Source organism: Morone saxatilis, unplaced genomic scaffold (assembly GCF_004916995.1).
Source record: "Morone saxatilis isolate NCDOM2014 unplaced genomic scaffold, NCSU_SB_2.0 Contig11, whole genome shotgun sequence".
NCBI classification, from domain to species: domain Eukaryota; kingdom Metazoa; phylum Chordata; class Actinopteri; family Moronidae; genus Morone; species Morone saxatilis.
The window spans coordinates 31,067,617-31,078,652 of NW_023339663.1; positions in this window are offsets into that span (position 1 = coordinate 31,067,617).

Below are 11,036 nucleotides of genomic sequence, written 5' to 3' on the forward strand. Positions count from 1 at the left end.
AAACCAGTCAGTGAGCAGACAGTGTGAAGCTGCATGGACTTTCTGTGTGTTTCCCTGATGATGTGTGCGTTCTTGAGGAAATGTGAGTGATTTCTGCTTGTAGTTATGGATAGTTTGTGATAGTGTGTGATGTGATGAACATTAATACAAAGTACTTAATAGGATTCTTTTAGACAGATATAGTGTTTCCTTCTCATTGTTCTATTAGCTCTTTGGTTGAAAGCGGTGTCTAGATCCCGAAGAAGGTCTTGCGACCCCTAGTGAAGCTTGGGCAACCTATAGTGTGGGTCCTGGCCCCCAGGTCGGGAATGAATGAACTTACTGTTGGATCCAAAGCTTTGTATTATCTGTGCCAAACCAATAGCAAAATCCAAGAAACAAGATCTTTATGTCAAGAATCCAAAGGTAAAATGCCTTCGAGAATACTAAACGTTGAAGAATACATACTCTCCTTCAAAATAAAATATCATACCATGTATCATGTAGAGCAAACTACTCCAGTAACATCAATGAACATCTGCTCATAGAGAGAGGCTCCCTACTTAGCCAAAATTTTTCAATATACGAAGGGATTGCTTCATTTGTGGTAAAGATAGTATCATACCAGAATGTCTGACACCTATTACAACAGGTACAGGCAAGAGTACCAGAGACAAGGTCCTTAATCTGAGGACCCAAATGAGGCAAATGAGCAAGGTAAATATAAATCCTGCGAGTTGAAAAAAAGGCTTCTTCAACATTACAATGACACGCTGGTATTTTTTTAATATGCTGAAAAAACACTGTGCTTTAGGAATATGTCCATTGGGACATTGAGAGCAGCTACTCAACTCAAGACAGATGACTGTAAGACAACACTTCCAAAGACATTGACAATTTTTCTGATTCAGATCTTACACAAGGTTGCAGAAATATTGTGGATGGAGAATGTCGAACACTAATGCTGGTTCTATGTTAGCAGTGATCAGCTTTCTCGTGTTCAGTGCATCACATATGTGCCTGACCTTCTATATGACTATGAAAATTAGTGTGTTGATTCAATGAGCTCAGTGCAATGCTCCACTGTGTGTCTTGTGATGAGGTTAGGTCACTTTCTCACATCAGTGGCAGCAGACCAGATGTCAAGGGCAGAAAGGTCATTTACACCCATTTAATTTTTTGTTGGTACATGTCATACATGTCTTACTGTAGATTATTGACCATACCTGCTACAGTTACATATCATAAATGTCTAGATCCAGCACAGTCAGACCCTTCTAACAAACCCTGGTTGGTGTTTCTGGGACAAAAGCTAACCTAAAGAAAATGTATACATTCATCATAGACCATCATATTTGATGTTTCCGCCTATTGTACTTCTGTGTTTATAGTACTGTATTTCCTCAGTGCATCAATATATTCAAATTCTGTCATGCAGACATGTAGAGGAACCCCTTGTCCACTTAAATCTGGGATCAATCAAAGCTTGCATTACAAAATTACATGGGTTAAGGTGTATTGTCTCCCATTTGGCTGGGCTCTATTTTGTACTTTTAATTATGGGTCTGCCACAATATCTCTCAATTTAATCACTTTTTCAGTAAAATATTTTTATACAAGAATCCATTTCATATATGGGATTTCTTTGAGAATATAAAAAAACATTGTTGTGCTCTGTCCTACCTCCCAGAGTTTCTGAAAATAATTTTATAAGGAGTATGGTCTAGACTCTATATTAAAAGTGTCCTGAGATAACTTCATATGATTTTGACACTATATAAGTAAAACTGAGTTGACTTGAACTGAAACTATTCAGAAATATATATTAAGGCTGTATCTTCAGGCTGAACCCACAGAGATAAAAAGTTATCTCAGAATTTATTAGCACCAGATTATCCTACAGGAGCTTCAGCATTTTAAACAGAGAGTAATTTCTGAAACTACATTTCCATTTGGATTAAGTATTTTAGGAGCAACACTTACAGTCCTCTGTGCGATAGTACCAGCGAAGGTATTCTCTCTGTTCCTCCGTCATGGCTGCCAGGTTGCCCGTCTGCTCCTCAAACTCTTCTGGATCATCAGACGCCCTCCTGGATCCTGGAGGAAGAACAAGATAGATAGATAGATAGATAGATATTTAGATAGATACTTTATTTATCCCGAGGGAAATTCAAGTATCCCGGGGGAAATTCAAACACACACAAGAGTGAATAAATAAAAAAGCGTAGCTTTTATTATCCTCAGAAATAATCAAAATCATTAAATGTATCCAAAACCTTTTGCTTAACCAAGTCAATTACTGATCATTTGTAAACAAATTTATCTCAATATTTTAGTGAAGTTATTAAGCTCTAAAAACCCACTACCTGCTCAGCATCAAACAGCAGACAAACACAGAAAGAGACTAGCTGGTGAACATAGTGGAGCACATTTTAGCTAAAGAGTCAGACATTTCCCTCAAACGTTGGTAGAGAAACAGAACTCAAACAGGGTGAATTTTGGTGGACACCACTAAAATGAATAATAACTGCTGGATATAGGAAAAAGCATCACCACATAAACTTAAAAGTCGATTATACAATGTTGTATTTACTACTTGTTTCTGCTGAATGCAAAAACAAACAATAAACAAACAAAAACTGTTATTGTAGGTTTTAGTAAAAGGACTGAGTATTTCTTCAAATACTCTATGCTTGCATGTAAAATACTAATAGGCATACAAATATGGAATATAGAAATAATTCTGATGCACCTATGCTACTTTTTAAAAATGTATGGAGTGGATGTGTATCGCCTTTTTTTTTTTTTGTTACATACTGAATTCTTTGCCTTTCAATGACTCAGGTTAAGAGTACCCTATCCAGTGTGGGTGGGGATGTTAGATTTGTGAGTTTAAACTGTAAGGGCCTTAATAATCCAATCAAGCGCAGTAAAGTGTTGCACTACTTACGCCACCTCGATGCTCATATAATATACTTGCAGGAAACCCATTTAAAAGAGATAGATAGTGTTAAATGAAAGAAGACGGTCGGAAAATGTGATACCATTTATCAGTTTTTCCAGTAAATCTAGAGGGGTTGCTGATTCGTTTGCACATGAGAGCTATCCTTTTGCTCACGTGCAATGACACATCTCTGACTTCTGCTGGGCAGGGGTGTTATAGGCTTGTGCGATGGGATCACAGGGTCTGGATTTAAAGGTGACTCTGCTAGTGATTGTTTATGCACCCCAACTGGGATGATGAGTTCCGTTGCTTTTTAGTTTCTCAATGCTGACTGGACTTGCCATGTATGATTTAATCTGTAGGAGGGGACTGTTGAATGCTGGCTGAATTCCTGTCCTTAGATCGTTTCTTCCTCGCAAGCGCGGTCGGCGGCTGCCTGGTCCAAATTGACCAATCAGTGATTGCAAGCCTTTATGAGATGAGGTGGTTAATGGTGTTGGATCCTTGAGGTTTTTTAATCGCGGAGTACAAAATACTCATTGTGTCCTCCCATAATTCAGGCGGCGGTGATAGTGTATTATCACAAATTGGACTTCGTTTTTAGGTGGATAACAAGTTGTTATCCCTCCACTTTCTGGGGCTCGTAGAATATGATTCGATTGTTCGTGTCGGACCATGCCTGCTCTATTGGTCGTGTGATTGTATGGTTACTTTGCAGAAGTGTGGTTAATGACAAGATCCACCATGGCCCGCCGTAGATACACAGTTTACCTGTTAGTACAGACTTTATTAGAAGGTTTTGTTTCTGAGCAAGTTAGAATTCTGTTTTTGGAGCGGTTAACAAAACTCCAGAAAAGAGATTACTTTCCTGAAAGGGCTGGAGGTCCTTCAACATCTGCAAAAACTGCTGAGATGTTTATACCAGTTGTGGAGGCAACGTCCTCATTTTATGCTAGTAGTTGCTGGGGAGTGAAAGCAGCAAGGAAGAGAGACCGGTCCGATTCCTGGACAGACTGTGAGAGAGAAAGCTGGGCTCGGAGTTGTTGGGACCACCAGAGCTAGAACTCTGGTGGACCAGTGTCAAGTAAGAGAGAGGAACAAAACTTGCTGTCCATTTGACTAGGACCAAACGCCCACACACCCTCTGCACACAGCACCTTCACTCAGGCAGAGACTGTTGTTCAAGTGGCAGGAAAGTGCTGAGTCACACAATCCAGCTCCTACCGACAGAACCTAAAAACCTCTTATCGTCCCCCATGCTGTGGCCATGGCAAACGTACAACCTATCCTAGTCAAGGCAGGGAGGACAATAGACAACTAGGACAATGTGGTATATCCTCCATTGCACTGTTTTACTGTATTTGCATATGTTTTAACTATGGCTACATGTGTTATAAGTTAAAATTTGTATTTAATTTTTAAATTTTATTTGAATATAGGATTTATGTATGTTTATAAATCTCATGTATGATCTTCATATGTTGAACATGATACTCTATATGAATTTCCGTCCGGGATAATAATGTATCTATCAAATTTATCTATCTAGTTCTATCTATCTATCTTAGTCTATATACCCTATCTATCTTACTGGTGGATGGAGGGCCGTCTGTTTTCACACCATCGCTCCACATCAATGGAACTGGTATCCTCTATTACTTGAATGCAGCTGTTCTACCAGACACGCTGTCTCAGGTTTGGTTGGACTTAACACGGGATGCTTGGTACACCATCCCCGTTTTTGCCCTGTTCTTTTGGCTTTCCTGATTTTGATGTCATGTGTGGGCTAAGCGCGAGCGTGGAGTTTTTTAAAATGTTAAATAAGTGCGGAACTATCAAGATAACGGAGGGAAGTGAATAAATTAGGGACCCTCCTCGACAACGCCCCCTGGGGACTTGCAGCCCACATGGATATTGAAAGACAATTTATTAAAGGGCAACAGGTTCGAAACCTAAGAAGGCAGAGACAGTAGATACATGAACAAATATTCTTTTAATTTATAAACACAATTTAAAAGCAAGGTCCAACTATCATACCTAAAACTAAAAATACATAATAAATGAGAACAAACCAGTGGGTGGGGCCTCAGTCCGGGGACCCGGATGCCTATTGTAAAGGATATCCAAGCCGTTCTCACTAGTCCTGGGGGGAACAACAACTATAAACGAACACCATACAACCCAAAACTGCACTATAAAGAGCCCATGTTACAACGACTTGCCATGCAATAGGCAACTGGCAAGGCTCCCACCACAGGTGCCATAGCGCCCACGCTGAGGACACCCAGGGCACATCCAGAAAAACAAGGAATAGAGAGAAAAACACATCCGAGAAACAAAGTAAAAGTCTGAGAATTATAATACAAAACCAAAACCCAATTTGATTAATTAACAACCTAAAAACATATATATCAAGTAAGATAACAAATGTATTCAAAGTAAACAACTTAATGAATGCAAACCTAACCAAGCACACAAAACAGCCCAAGCTTCAAAACCAAAACAGCAGCAGGTGAGCCACCTTTAGCGGCAGACCTACCACCGGCATAAGGCCGACCCAGGAAGAGCTATACCTTGATGCCCAGCTGAGGCTTTTATACTGCACCTGGGCAGTGATTGCGTCCTAGGGAGGAGCTAAGGGAGAGAGGAGTTTTGCTTGGATCTACCCGGGGTTGCGTTCACGAACGAGGCCTGGTCATGTGTTCACATACACATGCTTTGATGTACTTGTCATCTCGGTTCTGGGAGTCCTATGAGCCAGTTGCTGCCAATAGGAAGACCAAAGTATGTCTCATCCCAGGGACCTTTACTGCTGTTTTTTCACTTGTCGAGGAGTACTCCTCATCACGATCCGTCGCCTGGGTGTTGTTGTCGTATAGTTTTTCTCAGCAGCACTTTGGTATGGCTTCTTTCACGGCTGTACGTGTTGGAAAAGCTGTGCCAGTTTGTAGGGACCCTAACTTATGAGGGTTAAAGCTATTAAAAATCCTAAGAAGGGGGATAAGTTGAAAGTGGAGGTATGTACAATGAATGGTACCTGTAAGATACTTGTTTGATAATATTACATGCTTGTTGGTATATAGCACAGGGACAATGTACTTAGCACATAACACCGTTGGCCGAGTTTCATCTTCCCATTGACCGTGTCAGGGAGTTTACTTTTAACAGGACCAATCTTCCAGTGTTTAGTGGTCGTCCCAAGGATAGGATTTCAAATGGGCTGACACCACTCTGTTCCTTACACTGGCCCTCGTGTGAAATTAAAACAATTAAGTAGTGCGTTTTTTTGTCCATGTCAAACTGTTCCTATAATGCAACATTTTGCCAAATTTGTTTCTAAATATGCCATTTTTTCTTTTTTGTTAAGGCACAACTCGACATGCATCATGCCTACACCTATTTCAGTGCTGAACCTTTAATGAATAGATTTATGCGCGCGCGATACTACCTTATACAACTTTATTTTATTCTTTGATAATATCCCAGCTTTGCATACTGCTATATGCATCTTAAAAACTAATGTTAATATTCAAAATGTTGGCATGTCAAATAAAAACAATGTTGCTATCTTATTATCAGTTGCGCGTTGAAAATATTTTTGTTCCAAGCAGAAATAATGCACTTCATGTGAAACCTAGTTAAAGTCAGCGTGCAGTGTAACAACAAATGTACAACAGTAATGCTATTCACTAGCCCTTTCTCAGCGACCACTGCTCTATCGGCAGTTGAGGAGGTTTGCTGCTACCAGAGTCCTGGTATTTGTCTGAGAGCATATGGTTACTGGTTCCCTCCCTGTCATCGCCATGAGATCACAGGGATTAGTCCCCTGAAGTTCCACTAACCCTGTTCGTCAATTATCTGTGGATGGTAATGTCATTGTTACAGTCTAGTAGAGGCCTATGTCGAGAGAGTTTGAAGAGCTAGCTTTAAGTCAACAAAAGCTTTCTCAGCTTTCAGTGTCCGCACCTTGGCCCTTTTCTTTGCTAGCGAGCCTTTCCCATCATGCATATGTTGCCAACTGTGTGCAACTCAATTTCAGCACATTTGGGAACCACCTGTCTGCGAGATAGGATGTTCATTCCCAAAAAACCTGTGTGTCTTTGTTTCAGGCACATGGGATGGTCTGAACTGCTTCAAAAATTTTTTTTAGTTTGGTTTGGGGTGGAGGGAATGGTTGTTTGCCCCCTCTGCTGTGACACATGACCCAGAAAGATGACCTTTTCAGAGACAAGTTCCAGTTTAGATAAGCTACTGTTAACATGTTAGATTGATCATTCAAAATATTTCTTTAATGCTGCATTAAAGATTGCATAAATGGCTAAAGGTAAAGTCATGTTTTTTTTACATTTTTCTTGCCCTTTTGGAGGAGAATGGCTAACCACTACTTCGACCACTAACTTGACCGTCAGGATTCGAACTGGGATCTGAAAGAAAATGCATATATAGTCAAATCAACCAACATAAAATATTTACTCTCATATTTTATTTTAGATGAAAATTGTGGGTGGTGGATTTAGAACATTTGGTGCACATGCGTTGATTTACTTCTTGAATAATCTGAAAAAATCCACCTCCTTTGGCTGGCCAGCATTCTTTGATCTTTTTGACAGGAAAAATTTGTAATCAAACAGGAAGAGTTTTTTTATACATAATAATAATAATTAATAATACATTTTATTTTACCAAAGAGCGCATTTTCCTGAATATCTCAAAGACACTGTACAAAATATAATAATACCAGAATACAAGAACATCAATAGGCTAAAAAAAACATATAAAACGTACATTACATATGGTTAAAAACACTTAGAACTCCCAGATTTTAAAAGCCATTTTGAAAAAGGTGTTTTTTGTCAGGATTTGAATGTTGGAAGGGTCGTACAGATCTCACGGGATGGCTTTGGGGAGAGAGCTTCCAGAGGGAAGAGAGGGCAGGCTACAGAGAACGCTCTGTCGCCCACGGTTCGTCTTGGTCCGGGGTGTGGAGTCTAAGAAGGTTTGCGTTGGAACTGAGCGGAGGCTGCGGGATGGATTGTGGCGATGGACTGCAGGTCAGTAGGTAGGAGGAGCTGATTATGGAGGGCTTTCTGTGTGTAAAGGAGGAGGATTTTGAACTGAATTGCGCTGTGGTATACTGGAGCATCAGTGGAAGGTATTCTGGAAGGACGGGATTATGATGTGATCACCGGGTGCAGTGTGGGGCTTGCAGCCAACGTGCAGCGGAGTTTTGAGAATGTACATAGTAGCTTTTTTATTTAGAGGTTTTGATGGTGTGCCATAGAGGATGCTGTTGCAGTAGTCGATTCTGGATGGTGATGAAGGCCGTGGAAATCCGCAAGGCTTCAGCCAGGCAAGAGAAGGAGAGTGATGGGCGGAAGACCGGGCAATCTGCGCTTCTCAGATGAAAGAATGGGATGGTCTAGTGAGTTGGTTTCTACTGTTGATGTGTCAAGGAGAGGTTTATTGTCGAAGAATGACTCCGAGGTTAGCGATGTGGGGGGATGGGAGACAGGGTGGAGTTGTTCAATGCTGATGGTGGAAACCTGTCTGTGGGTATTTTGGGTGAAGGATTTTTGGGTGCCGATGATACTGCACTAAAGGTTGATGTATTGATACACAGTTTAGCATATATAACATGGATCACTCCAGCTTTCAGGAGAGATTTCAGAAATCTTCAAATGGCTAAAGGGCCTTCAAACTGTTTGCTTGCTGTTTATAATTTTTTAAGGAATATATAGATTTGGTACAATTCCTGTATAGTGCGGTTAATTTGGTGTTATTTAACAACAGGCAGCGTGTGGCTTCAATTGACCTAACATCCATCCTTGTTTTTGTGCCCACAAACATGAATGGTACCTGGACTTAGTTCAGGATTTCAGACGTCTTTCAACAAAAATGTGTTCTGTATGACAATAAGTTTATTAATATAATAGGATTCTGTGTATGGAAGAGCTCAATCTGTTTTATTGATTTTTCTTTCATGTTTTACGAACCAGGCAAAAATCTTTCTTATGGTATACCTTAAATAAATCAACATTAGGATATACATGATGTCCTTTCCCCCCACCCAGTAGCTTTTCATTGTATTCTCTTTTGGTCCAATAAGTTCTCCAAACTCGAAACGGCGCCCTCTTCGGCTTTTTTCTGTTTTAGATTTTGACCAATGAGACATAAGGATCTGAGTTTTTTGACCATTGTGGATTTCTCATAATCACTTCCGCGACGACTAGGCCAGCATGGATTACTCATTGATAACTTTGAAGCGTGTTTTAGCTTGGCTCTCTCCTTAATCCATTGGTCCTTCACACCTCTCTTTGTGCTCCTGAGAGCGATAGTGATCCCTGCATTGTTGGGCCTTCTTTTGACCGTCATTGGCATCATTAGTATAGATGATGTTGTGTCTAAAACAGAAAAGAAGCCCACTGGAGCATGCTGTAGTAAAGTCACGGAGCGTTCTATTAAGTACACAAGGCCTGTAGTCCGCACGATTGTTGTTGTTGTTGTAGATGGCGGCTACTGGCGGCTGAGGTCAAAGGTTAGAGAAGCGTGTGGCTAAATACGTCGTAGTTTTCTGAAAAAATCCGCATTCGCCGTCCCAGACGACTTCGCCCTCCGGCGTTTTTAGGATTTTTCCCACTCTGGGACCCGTTTCTCCCTAAAAAAAAAAAAAACCAGTTTTTACACCCCTCGAAAAAGCCGGAATCCATCTGGACGTGAGGTCGAAACGATAAAGTCTTTACTGCGGATTCGACAAAAAAACAATATCTTCGTGTGGTGGGCACCCGTTTTCTGTCCCTAATGTTTTACATATACCACATAGTACTAGATATACTTTATTCTAGATAGACATATTACTATGCGCAATCTGCTCTGACGAAACATTTCCTTTTTTCTGTCTTTTGCTTTTTGTTCTTCTTTCCCTTTCTCACTTTAGTTTTTATATTTGTAATTGCTTTGTGCTAAAGCTGTCAAGTGTTTGAGGAAATCCACTTTCTTTAACCACATAGTCAATGGTTGGTCATACTTCATTGTTTATGGTTGGATTTATAAACTGAATGTTTAGTAGTCGACCAGGAGTATAACAATGGAGACCCTTTTTATTTTTTGAGCTTCTTGCTATTGGTTGTATACCTAAATTTCCCCATATTATCTCTAAAACTAAATTCCCCAAACAGTGACAAAGGAATCATGCCTTTATTGGTTTCTCAAATGTATGTCTGTATTTTGTCTTACATTCACTCACATTATTAAGAATTTGCCCCATCTCCCGAATTCTCACATGGACCTCGAAGCTGACTGTTACAGAAAGAACTTTTACAGAATCCAAAATTAATGTCCCTTTAATTTTTCCTTATGGGAACCTTTAGAATGGTCAAAGAGAATACAACTCTTTTTCCATTTTTCCTTTTAATTTTCATGCAGACACACTTCACTCCTGTCCTTTTCCTTTTTTCCCTTCCCACACCATGCATGTATACTTCATGCATCAGACGAGTCCCGGACTCAGTCTCCTGGCTGTAGCCTTACACTAACAGTGCATGTAACTTCAATGCATCAAGATTGCACCGAGTCCCCCGGACTCAAGCTCCCCCTGGCCATTCATACCCCTCGCATGCATTACTAGACCAGATTTCCGGACTCAAGTCTCAATGGCTTATAAGCTCTTTAACCTGAAGCTCCGGCCGATTCTGCAGCGGTCTTTCCCTTCCTGCCTGACACGTTCTGACACATACACACCGCAGGGCGGCGAGAATCGATATACCCCTGGGCCCCCCCTGAATGTACTACCAGAAAGACAGAGTCGTCTAGACCCCACCTTGGTTCTTTGGAATTACAGCAGTGAGTCGAGCTTGCGGTTCTCAGGCCCATCCAGGTCCCTCCAACTTCTTCTACCCATAGTTTTGGCGAGGGCAGCTTGAGGTCAGAGTCCTAGACTCTAAGCCGTAGCACGGTCTTTACTTCAGCTGAGTGTCTGAAGTCCTGTCACACGAGTGATCCTGCCGAACAACGCAAAAATTTTGCTGGCAATTTGTTTAATTAAACAGCACTACAAAGATATGATACTTTGCCTTTCTGTAAGGTTTATTCAAGTCCATCCATGAATGGGTCTCAT